Below are 14413 nucleotides of genomic sequence, written 5' to 3'. Positions count from 1 at the left end.
CTTACATTTGACTGTAACTTCCACAAACGGCCTCCGATTTGCCCGAAACTGAATATGGCAATGAACAATCATGCCCTTTAGCCAATGAGGCACAAACGGTTGGTGAATGTTATATAATGTCACCAAAGCTGACCTCAATGGGACTTTTCTGTAGTTGGTCACAGCGCCACCTAGATAACGTTATCCTTCGATAACTTTAAAAAACATGGTCAGAATAGCATTAAAGTTGGTCACTGTCATCACACCACCAGTGTGGTAAAGATAGAGGATTCCCTAGTGGTGAGACATAAAATATAATGGTGGGCTCAAAGGGGATGCTGAGTCAGGGTGAGTTGCGGACAAGGTGGCCGTTAGCAGTTTCTGGTGTTGGGGTGGTCGACGTTTGTGTTCTGCGGACGTGCCCTGGTGCCCCGGGCTGCCGGCCAGGCCGGAGCGGCGCGGAGCTGCGAGGGCCGAACGACGCTGCTTGCAGCTTTAATTATTATTATTTTTTGTTATTCCGTGCCCCCTTTGAACAGCTTTTTGGGGACCTTAACATACCCCAAAACTCACAATATTTTGCACACTTGTCAGGCCTGGTGAAAAATTTGATATTTTAAAGGTCCCAAAAAAATCGCAAAGAAAATGGCTGAACAGCGCCCCCTACAAAGTGAAAAAAAACCCTCTCCATAAAGCTTAGTTTATCGTACAGTTATGAAATTTGGTACACTTGTAGTACTCAACAGTCCGCACAGAAAAGTCTCTTGCAACCATGGTCAATATCAAACAGGAAGTCGGCCATTTTGGGTTGAAATGGCGATTTTTTGCCGTTTTTGCCGTTTTTAGGGTCCGTTTCTGATTGGATTGCTCGATCATTTTTCGCACGATCGTCTCAAAAATTGTGTAAAATTGCTCAGAAGGGATGGGCGAACAAAATGAGATAAGGATTCTGAGTTTTCGTATATGTTGAAGGGGCGGAGCCAGGCCTCGAAGTTTGACTACTCGCCAAAAATATTTAAATTGCTATAACTTCATAACTGAATGGAATAGAGTTACCAAACTTTCTGTGGTCATTCGTCATCCACCCACAAAGTAAATTGAAAGGTCGGATGATGACATCACACAAGCCCCGCCCCCTCAGGACCAAAAAGATCAAGTTTTACTGTGAAAGGTCCCAAATTGCCCCATTTCACTTAATCACCACAAATTTGTAGCTGGTAACTCAAGACAAGTGGGGGTTGCTTGGCGTCACTTTATGGGAGTTTTCGGCAGAGGGCGGGGCTGTGGTGGCGCGGCGAATTCAGGCGTACCGCCTTGGCCTTACGTTTGCCTCCCATTTCGTCATTTCCAAAGATATCGTCACGAAACTTCTTGTGAGTGATCCTAGTCCGGCCCCCCAAAAGATCTGATGTGAACATCTGGTGGGCGTGGCCTATTTTCTGAAATAGCGCCCCCTAGGACCATTAAAACTATTAGCCCCAAGCCATGCTTTGACTGAGGATTACGAAATTTGGTACACTAATGTGGTGTCTCAGGACCTACAAAAAAGTCTCTTGGAGTCAAGTTCAAAGTCGCACAGGAAGTCGGCCATTTTGGATCAAGTACGCGATTTAGTGGTTTTCGCACACGTTGTTTGGAGAGTGATGCTCCGTCGCCCTTTTCACCAATCTCCTTCAAACTTCTGCTATATACCCTTAAGACATAGGGGAAAAAATTCAACTGTCGGATTTTTCAAAAGTTGAAAGGTGTGGGCGTGGCTAAGCCTCAAACTTTGACCTGTCGCCACGCTACTCTTTTTTTCACAGCTCCCTACTGGACTCCTTTTACCCAATCACCAGGATTCTGTGGCAAACAGCAGTAGACAAGTTGAGGTTACTTGGTCTCCAGTACTGGCAGGTTTTGAAAAAAGGCGGGGCTTTGGGACCATGGCGAAAATCGCCATCACGCCATGGAAATACGTTTGTCTCTCATTTCTTCAGTTATCGTGATATTGCTACGAAACTTCTGGTGAGTGATCCTAGTCTGAGCTCCAAGAGAAATAGACAGCTGAATTTTGTGGGCGTGGCCTATGTTTTGAAATAGCGCCCCCTAGGACCATTTAAACTATTAGCCCCAAGCCATGCTTTGACTGAGGATTACGAAATTTGGTACACTAATGTGGTGTCTCAGGACCTACAAAAAAGTCTCTTGGAGTCAAGTTCAAAGTCGCACAGGAAGTCGGCCATTTTGGATCAAGTACGCGATTTAGTGGTTTTCGCACACGTTGTTTGGAGAGTGATGCTCCGTCGCCCTTTTCACCAATCTCCTTCAAACTTCTGCTATATACCCTTAAGACATAGGGGAAAAAATTTAACCGTCGGATTTTTCAAAAGTTGAAAGGTGTGGGCGTGGCTAAGCCTCAAACTTTGACCTGTCGCCACGCTACTCTTTTTTTCACAGCTCCCTACTGGACTCCTTTTACCCAATCACCAGGATTCTGTGGCAAACAGCAGTAGACAAGTTGAGGTTACTTGGTCTCCAGTACTGGCAGGTTTTGAAAAAAGGCGGGGCTTTGGGACCATGGCGAAAATCGCCATCACGCCATGGAAATACGTTTGTCTCATTTCTTCAGTTATCGTGATATTGCTACGAAACTTCTGGTGAGTGATCCTAGTCTGAGCTCCAAGAGAAATAGACAGCTGAAGTTTGTGGGCGTGGCCTATATTCTTAAATAGCGCCCCCTAGAGCCATTAAAACTTTCAGCCCCAAGCCATGCTTTGACTGAGGATTACGAAATTTGGTACACTAATGTGGGGTCTCAGGACCTACAAAAAAGTCTCTTGGAGCCAAGCGTAAAGTCGCACAGGAAGTCGGCCATTTTGGTGCAAGTACGTGATTTAGTGGTTTTCGCACACATTGTTTGGAGAGTGATGCTCCGTCGCCCTTTTCACCAATCACCTTCAAACTTCTGCAATACACTCTTAAGACATAGGGGAAAAAATTCAACCGTCGGATTTTTCAAAAGTTGAAAGGTGTGGGCGTGGCTAAGCCTCAAACGTTGACCTTTCGCCATTACTTTACTTGACTTAATAACTCCCATGTGCATGATCAGATCTTTTTCGAACTTTGTCTGTGTGATCATTGACCATATCTGTAAACAATGACAATGTGGACAGCTGACATCACCTAAGCCCCGCCCCCTGACTACAGGAATTTATTTTTTATGCTGAAATGCCCATATTTGTCCCCTCTAATTTAGTCAACATGACCCTAAGGTCATGCACTGTCTTCATGATGCTGTAATGACCATTCAGATCTGATAGCTTTCCAGAAAGGGAGGGGCTTTGATGCCATGGCGAATTCTGGCGTAACGCCGTAATCTTAATATTCAATTTAATGGTGAGCTCAGAGGGGATGCTGAGTCAGGGTGAGGTGCAGACTAGGAGGCCATTCGCGGTTTCTGGTGTCGGGGTGGTTGACGTTTCTGTTCTGTCAGACGTGCACTGGTGCGACGGCAGACCGGAGCGGCGCGGAGCTGCGAGGGCCGAACGACGCTGCTTGCAGCTTTAATTTTTCTTTTTTTTTCTTTTTTTTTCTTCCGCGTCTTTGGATGGCCTTTAGGGGGTCTTAGCATATCCAAAAACTCACCAAATTCTGGCCCAATATAGAAAGCGCGTGAAATTTACGTATTTCGCTGGCAATGTGAAAGTTGGCAAAAAAGTGTTTCGACAGCGCCCCCTGGAAAATTAAAAATACCCCTCCGCTTTGACCTTTTTTCATAGTAGAATGATGAAATTTGGTACACTTGTAGAACTCAACAATACGCACAGAAAAGCCTCTTGCACCCATGATCAATATCAAACAGGAAGTCGGCCATTTTGGACTAAAGTGGCCATTTTGACACTGTTTTGGCCATTTCTAGGGTCTATATTTGGTTGAACAGTTTGGTCATTTTTTGCACGATTGTCTCAAAAATAGTGTGCGATCGAACAGAAGCGATGGACGAATCAAAAGAGAAAATAAAATTGACTTTTTGTAAATACTGAAGGGGCGGGGCCAGACCTCAAAGTTCGAGCACTCGCCAAAAAAAATCAAATTGCTATAATTTCATAAATGAAAGAATTAGAGTTAAAGTAACTTTCTATGGATAATTGTCATCGCCCCCCGAAGACAAATGAATGGTCGATTGATGATGTCACATAAGCCCCGCCCCCTCAGGCCTTAAAAGGTCAAGTTTTACTGGGAAATTGTCCAAAATTCGCCCTTTCAAATAATCAGCCCAAATTTGTAGCAGGTAACTGAAGACAAGTGGGGGTTGCTTGGCGTCACTTTATATGAGTTTTCTGCAGAAGGCGGGGCTGTGGCAGCGCGGCGAAGTCAGGCATACCGACGTGGCCTTACGTTTGCCTCCCATTTCGTCATTTCTAGAGATATCGCCACGAAATCTCTTGGGAGTGATCCTAGTTCGGCCCCCCAAAAAATGTGATGTGAACATCCGGTGGGCGTGGCCTATTTTCTGAAATAGCGCCCCCTAGGGCCATTAAAACTGTCAGCCCCAAGTCATGCTTTGACTGAGGATTACGGAATTTGGTACACTAATGTGGTGTCTCAGGACCTACAAAAAAGTCTCTTGGAGCCAAGCGCAAAGTCGCACAGGAAGTCGGCCATTTTGGTCCAAGTACTCGATTTAGTGGTTTTTGCACACGTTGTTTGGAGAAGGATTCTCCATCACCCTTTTCAACAATCATCTTCAAACATCTGCTATACACTCTTAAGACATAGATGAAAAAATTCAACCGTCGGATTTTAAATAAGTATAAAGGTGTGGGCGTGGCTAAGTCTCAAACTTTCACCTGTCGCCACGCCACTCTTTTTTTCACAGCTCCCTATTGGACTCCTTTTAACCAATCACCAGCAATCACTGGCAAATAGCAGCAGACAAGTTGAAGTCACTTGGTCTATAGTACTGGCAGGTTTCGAATAAAGGCGGGGCTTTGGGAGAATGGCGAAATTCGCCATCACGCCATGGAAATACGTTTGTCTCTCATTTCTTCAATCATTGTGACATCGCCACACAATTTCTGATGAGTGATCCTACTCTGACCCCTAATAGAATTGGACAGATGAAGTTTGTGGGTGTGGCCTATTTTCTGAAATAGCGCCCCCTAGGACCATTAAAACTGTCAGCCCCAAGCCGTGCTTTGACTGAGGATCACGAAATTTGGCACACTAATGTAGTGTCTCAGGACCTACAAAAAAGTCTCTTGGAGCCAAGCGCAATGTCGCACAGGAGGTCGGCCATTTTGGTCCAAGTACTCGATTTAGTGGTTTTCGCACACGTTATTAGGAGAATGATGTCTCGTCGCCCTTTCCACCGATCACCTTCAAACTCTTGCTATATACTCTTAAGACATAGAGGAAAAGATTCAACCGTCGGATTTTAAATAAGTATAAAGGTGTGGGCGTGGCTAAGCCTCAAACTTTGACCAGTCGCCATTACGTTACTTGACTCAATAACTCCCTTGTGCATGATCAGATCAATTTCAAACTTTGTCCGTGTGATCACTGACCACATCTGAAGACAGTGACAATGTGGACAGCTGGCATCACCTAAGCCGCGCCCCCTGACTACAGGAAGTCTTCTGTTTTATGGTGAAATGCCCATATTTGTCCCCTCTAATTTAGTCAACATGACACTAAGGTCATGCACTGTCTTCATGATGTTGTAATGACTATTCAGATCTGATAGCTTTTCAGAAAGGGAGGAGCTTTGATGCCATGGCGATTTCTGGCGTGACGCTGTGACCTTACGTTTGACTGTAACTTCCACAAACAGCCTCCGATTTGCCAGAGACTGAACATCACATCACCAGTGTGGTAAAGATAGAGTATCTCCTAGTGGTGAGACGTGTAATGCTGGGCTCAGAGGGGATGCTGAATCAGGGTGAGGTGTGGACGAGGAGGCCGTTCACGGTTTCTGGTGTCGGGGTGGTTGACTTTCTGTTCTGCCAGACGTGCCCTGGTGCCCCCGCCTGCCGGCCAGGATGGACAAGCGCGGAGCTGGGTTTGGAGAGCGTCGGGGATGGAGGGGAGGGGGTGCGGAAGGAGGGCGAGCAGCTTCGCTGCGAGGGCCGAACGACGCTGCTTGCAGCTTTAATTAGGCCCGAGCAGTGAAGCTGCGAAGGCCTATTGTATCTGCTCCGTTTCTTCTTATTATTATTCTTTTTTCTTCCGCGTCTTTGAATGGCCTTTAGGGGGTCTTAGCATATCCAAAAAGTCACCAAATTCTGGCCCAATATAGAAAGTGCGTGAAATTTACGTATTTCACTGGCGATGTGAAAGTTCGTCAAAAAGTGACTGAACAGCGCCCCCTAGAAAGTGAAAAATACCCCTCTCCATAAAGCTTAGTTTATCGTACAGTTATGAAATTTGGTATACTTGTAGTACTCAACAGTCCGCACAGAAAAGTCTCTTGCAACCATGGTCAATATCAAACAGGAAGTCGGCCATTTTGGAGTAAAGTGGCCATTTTGACCCCGTTTTGGCCATTTCTAGGGTCTATATTTGGTTGAACAGTTTGGTCATTTTTCGCACCATCGTCTCAAAAATTGTGCGAGATCGAACAGAATCGATGGACGATTCAAATGAGACAATAAAATTGACTTTTCGTAAATACTGAAGGGGCGGGGCCAGGCCTCAAAGTTCGAACACTCGCCAAAAAAATTCAAATTGCTATAATTTCATAAATGAAAGAATTACGGTTAAAGAAATGTTCTGTGGACAATTGTCATCGCCCTCCGAAGACAAATGAATGGTCGATTGATGATGTCACATAAGCCCCGCCCCCTCAGGACTTAAAAGGTCAAGTTTTACTGGGAAATTTTCCAAAATTCGCCCTTTCCAATAATCACCCCAAATTTGTAGCGGGTAACTGAAGACAAGTTGGGGTTGCTTGGCTTCACTTTATGGGAGTTTTCTGCAGAAGGCGGGGCTGTGGCGGCGCGGCGAATTCAGGCGTACCACTTAGGCCTTACGTTTGCCTCCCATTTCGTCATTTCTAGAGATATCGCCACGAAGCTTCTTGTGAGTGATCCTAGTCTGGCCCCCCAAAAGATCTGATGTGAAATTCCGGTGGGCGTGGTCTATTTTCTGAAATAGCGCCCCCTAGGACCATTAAAACTGACAGCCCCAAGCCATGCTTTGACTGAGGATTACGAAATTTGGTACACTAATGTGGTGTCTCAGGACCTACAAAAAAGTCTCTTGGAGCCAAGTGCATTGTCGCACAGGAAGTCGGCCATTTTGGTCCAAGTGCGCAATTTAGTGGTTTTCGCACACGTTGTTTGGAGAGTGATGCTCCGTCGCCCTTTTCACCAATTGCCTTCACACTTCGGCTACATACTCTTAACACATAGATGAAAAAATTCAACCGTCGGATTTTAAATAAGTATAAAGGTGTGGGCGTGGCTAAGCCTCAAACTTTGACCTGTCGCCACGCCACTCTTTTTTTTCACAGCTCCCTATTGGACTCCTTTTAACCAATCACCACCAAACAGTGGCGAATAGCAGCAGACAAGTTGAGGTCACTTGGTCTATAGTACTGGCAGGTTTCGAATAAAGGCGGGGCTTTGGAAGAATGGCGAAATTCGCCATCACGACATGGAAATACGTTTGTCTCTCATTTCTTCAGTCATTGTGACATCGCCATACAAGTTCTGATGAGTGATCCTACTCTGACCCCTAATAGAATTGGACAGCTGAAGTTTGTGGGCGTGGCCTATTTTCTGAAACAGCGCCCCCTAGGACCATTAAAACAGTCAGCCCCAAGCCATGCTTTGACTGAGGATCACAAAATTTGGCACACTAATGTAGTGTACCAGGACCTACAAAAAAGTCTCTTGGAGCCAAGCACAATGTCGCACAGGAGGTCGGCCATTTTGGTCCAAGTACTCAATTTAGTGGTTTTCGCACACGTTATTAGGAGAATGATATCTCCTCGCCCTTTCCACCGATCACCTTCAAACCTCTGCTATATACTCTTAAGACATAGAGGAAAAAATTCAACCGTCGGATTTTAAATAAGTATAAAGGTGTGGGCGTGGCTAAGCCTCAAACTTTGACCAGTCGCCATTACCTTATTTGACTTAACAACTCCCATGTGCATGATCAGATCAATTTCATACTTTGTCTGTGTGATCACTGACCACATCTGAAGACAGTGACAATGTGGACAGCTGACATCACCTAAGCCCCGCCCCCTGACTACAGGAAGTCAACTGTTTTATGGTGAAATGCCCATATTTGTTCCCTCTAATTTAGTCAAGATGACACTAAGGTCATGCACTGTCTTCATGATGTTGTAATGACCATTCAGATCTGATAGCTTTTCAGAAAGGCAGGGGCTTTGATGCCATGGCGATTTCTGACGTGACACTGTGACCTTACGTTTGACTGTAACTTCCACAAACAGCCTCCGACTTGCCCGAGACTGAACATCGCATCACCAGTGTGGTAAAGATAGAGTATCTCCTAGTGGTGAGACGTGTAATGGTGGGCTCAGAGGGGATGCTGAGTCAGGGTAAGGTGTGGACGAGGAGGCCGTTCACGGTTTCTGGTGTCGGGGTGGTTGACTTTCTGTTCCGCCAGACGTTCCCTGGTGCCCCCGGCTGCCGGCCAGGACGGAGAAGCGCGGAGCTGGGTTTGGAGAGCGTCGGGGATGGAGCGGAGGGGGTGCGGAAGGAGGGCGAGCAGCTTCGCTGCGAGGGCCGAACGACGCTGCTTGCAGCTTTAATTATTATTTTTCTTTATTTATTATTCCGGTGCCGCTTTGAATGGCTTTTTGGGGACCTTAACATACCCCAAAACTCACAATATTTTGCACAGTTGTCAAGCCTGGTGAAAAATTTGATATTTTAAAGGTCCCAAAAAAATCGCAAAGAAAATGGCTGAACAGCGCCCCCTACAAAATGAAAAAAAAACCCTCTCCATAAAGCTTAGTTTACCGTACAGTTTTGAAATTTGGTACACTTATAGTACTCAACAGTCCGCACAGAAAAGTCTCTTGCAAGCATGGTCAATATCAAACAGGAAGTCGGCCATTTTGGGTTGAAATGGCGATTTTTTGCCGTTTTTGCCGTTTTTAGGGTCCGTTTCTGATTGGATTGCTCGATCATTTTTTGCACAATCCTCTTAAAAATTGTATACAATTGCTCAGAAGAGATGGGCGAACAAAATGAGACAATAAAATTGACTTTTCGTAAATGCTGAATGGGCGGGGCCAGGCCTCGAAGTTTGACTACTCGCCAAAAAAAATTAAATTGCTATAACTTCATAAATGAATGGAATAGAGTTACCAAACTTTCTGTGGTCATTCGTCATCCACCCACAAAGTAAATTGAATGGTCGGATGATGACATCACACAAGCCCCGCCCCCTCAGGACCAAAAAGATCAAGTTTTACTGTGAAAGGTCCCAAATTGCCCCATTTCACTTAATCACCACAAATTTGTAGCTGGTAACTCAAGACAAGTGGGGGTTGCTTGGAGTCACTTTATGGGAGTTTTCGGCAGAGGGCGGGGCTGTGGCGGCGCGGCGAATTCAGGCGTACCGCCGTGGCCTTACGTTTGCCTCCCATTTCGTCATTTCCAAAGATATCGTCACGAAACTTCTTGTGAGTGATCCTAGTCCAGCCCCCCAAAAGATCTGATGTGAATATCTGGTGGGCGTGGCCTATTTTCTGAAATAGCGCCCCCTAGGACCATTAAAACTGTCAGCCCCAAGCCATGCTTTGACTGAGGTTTACGAAATTTGGTACACTAATGTGGTGTCTCAGGACCTACAAAAAAGTCTCTTGGAGCCAAGTGCAAAGTCGCACAGGAAGTCGGCCATTTTGGTCCAAGTGCGCGATTTAGTGGTTTTCACACACGTTGTTTGGAGAGTGATACTCCGTCGCCCTTTTCACCAATAACTTTCAAACTTCTGCTATATAGTCTTAAGACATAGAGGAAAAAATTCAACCGTCGGATTTTAAATAAGTATAAAGGTGTGGGCGTGGCTAAGCCTCAAACTTTGACCTTTCGCCACGCCACTCTTTTTTTCACAGCTCCCTATTGGACTCCTTTTACCCAATCACCAGGAATCTCTGGTAAATAGCAGCAGGCAAGTTGAGGTCACTTGGTCTCCAGTACTGGAAGGTTTTGAAAAAAGGCGGGGCTTTGGGAGCATGGCGAAATTCGCCATCACGCCATGGAAATACGTTTGCCTCTCATTTCTTCATTTATCGTGATATCACCTCGACCATTGTTGTGAGTGATCCTAGTCTGACCCCCAATAGAAAAGGTCAGCTTAAGTTTGTGGGCGTGGCCTATTTTCTGTATTAGCGCCCCCTAGGACCATTAAAACTGTCAGCCCCAAGCCATGCTTTGACTGAGGATTACAAAATTGTGTACACTAATGTGGTGTCTCAGGACCTACAAAAAAGTCTCTTGGAGCCAAGTGCAAAGTCGCACAGGAAGTCGGCCATTTTGGTCCAAGTGCGCGATTTAGTGGTTTTCACACACGTTGTTTGGAGAGTGATGCTCCGTCGCCCTTTTCACCAATCGCCTTCAAGCTTCTGCTATATACTCTTAAGACATAGAGGAAAAAATTCAACCGTCGGATTTTAAATAAGTATAAAGGTGTGGGCGTGGCTAAGCCTCAAACTTTGACCTTTCGCCACGCCACTCTTTTTTTCACAGCTCCCTATTGGACTTCTTTTACCCAATCACCTGGAATATCTTGTAAATAGCAGCTGACAAGTTGAGGTCACTTGGTCTACAGTACTGGCAGGTTTTGAAAAAAGGCGGGGCTTTGGGAGCATGGCGAAATTCGCCATCACGCCATGGCAATACGTTTGCCTCTCATTTCTTCAATTATCGTGACATCGCCACAAAATGTCTGGTGAGTGATCCTAGTCTGACCCCCAATAGAAATGGGCATCTGAGATTTGTGGGCGTGGCCTATATTCTGAAATAGCGCCCCCTAGGACCATTAAAACTGTCAGCCCCAAGACAAGGTTTGACTGAGGATTACGAAAATTGGTACACTCATGTAGGGTCTCTGGCCCTACAAAAAAGTCTCTTGGAGCCAAGCGCAATTTCGCACAGGAGGTCGGCCATTTTGGTCCAAGTACTCGATTTAGTGGTTTTCGCACACGTTGTTTGGACATTGATGGCCCGTTGCCCTTTACACCGATCACCTTCAAACTTAAGCTATGTACTTTTAAGTCAAAGGGGAAAAAATTCAACCGTCGGATTTTAAATAAGTATAAAGGTGTGGGCGTGGCTAAGCCTCAAACTTTGACCTTTCGCCATGACATTACTTGACTTAATAACTCCCATGTGCATGATCAGATCTAATTCAAAGTTTGTCTGTGTGATCACTGACCACATCTCAAGACAACGACAATGTGGACAGCTGACATCACCTAAGCCCCGCCCCCTGACAACAGGAAGTCTATTGTTTTATGGTGAAATGCCCATATTTGTCCCCTCTAATTTAATGAAAATGACACTCAGGTCATACAGTGTCTTCATGATGTTTTAAAGACCATTCAGATCTGATAGCTTTCCAGAAAGGGAGGGGCTTTGATGCCATGGTGAATGCTGGCGTGACGCCATGACCTTACATTTGACTGTAACTTCCACAAACGGCCTCCGATTTGCCCGAAACTGAATATGGCAATGAACAATCATGCCCTTTAGCCAATGAGGCACAAACGGTTGGTGAATGTTATATAATGTCACCAAAGCTGACCTCAATGGGACTTTTCTGTAGTTGGTCACAGCGCCACCTAGATAACGTTATCCTTCGATAACTTTAAAAAACATGGTCAGAATAGCATTAAAGTTGGTCACTGTCATCACACCACCAGTGTGGTAAAGATAGAGGATTCCCTAGTGGTGAGACATAAAATATAATGGTGGGCTCAAAGGGGATGCTGAGTCAGGGTGAGTTGCGGACAAGGTTGCCGTTAGCAGTTTCTGGTGTTGGGGTGGTCGACGTTTGTGTTCTGCGGACGTGCCCTGGTGCCCCGGGCCTCCGGCCAGGCCGGAGCGGCGCGGAGCTGCGAGGGCCGAACGACGCTGCTTGCAGCTTTAATTTTTTTTTCTTTTTCTTCCACGTCTTTGGGTGGCCTTTAGGGGGTCTTAGCATATCCAAAAACTCACCAAATTCTGGCCCAATATAGAAAGTGCGTGAATTTTACGTATTTCACTGGCAACGTGAAAGTTGGTAAAAAAATGTTTCAACAGCGCCCCCTAGAAAATTAAAAATACCCCTCCGCTTTGACCTTTTTTCATAGTAGAATGATGAAATTTGATACACTTGTAGAACTCAACAATACGCACAGAAAAGCCTCTTGCACCCATGGTCAATATCAAACAGGAAGTCGGCCATTTTGGAGTAAAGTGGCCATTTTGACCCCGTTTTGGCCATTTCTAGGGTCTATATTTGGTTGAACAGTTTGGTCATTTTTCGCACCATCGTCTCAAAAATACTGCGAGATCGAAAAGAACAGATGGACGATTCAAATGAGACAATAAAATTGACTTTTCGTAAATACTGAAGGGGCGGGGCCAGGCCTCAAAGTTCGAGCACTCGCCAAAAAAATTCAAATTGCTATAATTTCATAAATGAAAGAATTACAGTTAAAGAAATGTTCTATGGACAATCGTCATCGCCCACCGAAGACAAATGAATGGTCGATTGGTGATGTCACATAAGCCCCGCCCCCTCAGGACTTAAAAGGTCAAGTTTTACTGGGAAACTTTCCAAAATTCGCCCTTTCAAATAATCATCCCAGATTTGTAGCAGGTAACTGAAGACAAGTTGGGGTTGCTTGCCGTCACTTTATGGGAGTTTTCTGCAGAAGGCGGGGCTTTGGCGGCGCGGCGAAATCAGGCGTACCGACGTGGCCTTACGTTTGCCTCTCATTTCGTCATTTCTAGAGATATCGCCACGACACTTCTTGGAAGTGATCCTAGTCCGGCCCCCAAAAGAATCTGATGTGAACATCCGGTGGGCGTGGCCTATTTTCTGAAATAGCGCCCCCTAGGACAATTAAAACTGTCAGCCCCAAGCCATGCTTTGACTGAGGAGTACGAAATTTGGTACACTAATGTGGTGTCTCAGGACCTACAAAAAAGTCTCTTGGAGCCAAGTGCGATGTCGCACAGGAAGTCGGCCATTTTGGTCCAAGTACTCGATTTAGTGGTTTTCGCACACGTTGTTTGGAGAAGGATGCTCCATCACCCTTTTCACCAATCACCTTCAAACATCTGCTATACACTCTTAAGACATAGATGAAAAAATTCAACCGTCGGATTTTAAATAAGTATAAAGGTGTGGGTGTGGCTAAGCCTCAAACTTTGAACTGTCGCCACGCCACTCTTTTTTTCACAGCTCCCTATTGGCCTCCTTTTAACCAATCACCAGCAATCACTGGCTAATAGCAGCAGACAAGTTGAGGTCACTTGGTCTATAGTACTGGCAGGTTTCGAATAAAGGTGGGGCTTTGGGAGCATGGCGAAATTCGCCATCACGCCATGGAAATACGTTTGTCTCTCATTTCTTCAATCATTGTGACATCGCCACACAATTTCTGATGAGTGATCCTACTCTGACCCCTAATAGAATTGCACAGCTGAAGTTTGTGGGCGTGGCCTATTTTCTGAAATAGCGCCCCCTAGGACCATTAAAACTATCAGCCCCAAGCCATGCTTTGACTGAGGATCACGAAATTTGGCACACTAATGTAGTGTCTCAGGACCTACAAAAAAGTCTCTTGGAGCCAAGCGCAATGTCGCACAGGAGGTCGGCCATTTTGGTCCAAGTACGCGATTTAGTGGTTTTCGCACACGTTATTAGGAGAATGATGTCTCGTCGCCCTTTCCACCGATCACCTTCAAACTCCTGCTATATACTCTTAAGACATAGAGGAAAAAATTCAACCGTCGGATTTTAAATAAGTATAAAGGTGTGGGCGTGGCTAAGCCTCAAACTTTGACCAGTCGCCATTACGTTACTTGACTTAATAACTCCCATGTGCATGATCAGATCAATTTCAAACTTTGTCTGTGTGATCACTGACCAAGATCAAGACAGTGACAATGTGGACAGCTGGCATCACCTAAGCCCCGCCCATGACTACAGGAAGTCTACTGTTTTATGGTGAAATGCCCATATTTGTCCCCTCTAGTTTAGTCAACATGACACTAAGGTCATGCACTGTCTTCATGATGTTGTAATGACCATTCAGATCTGATAGCTTTTCAGAAAGGGAGGGGCTATGATGCCATGGCGAATACTGGTGTGACCCCGTGACCTTACGTTTGACTGTAACTTCCACAAACAGCCTCCGATCTGCCCGAGACTGAACAAGGCAATCAACAATCATGCCCTTTATTCAACGAGGCAC

This window comes from Nothobranchius furzeri, chromosome 5 (assembly GCF_043380555.1).
Source record: "Nothobranchius furzeri strain GRZ-AD chromosome 5, NfurGRZ-RIMD1, whole genome shotgun sequence".
Classification (NCBI taxonomy): Eukaryota; Metazoa; Chordata; class Actinopteri; order Cyprinodontiformes; family Nothobranchiidae; genus Nothobranchius; species Nothobranchius furzeri.
Note: the sequence above shows the minus strand (reverse complement) of the source record.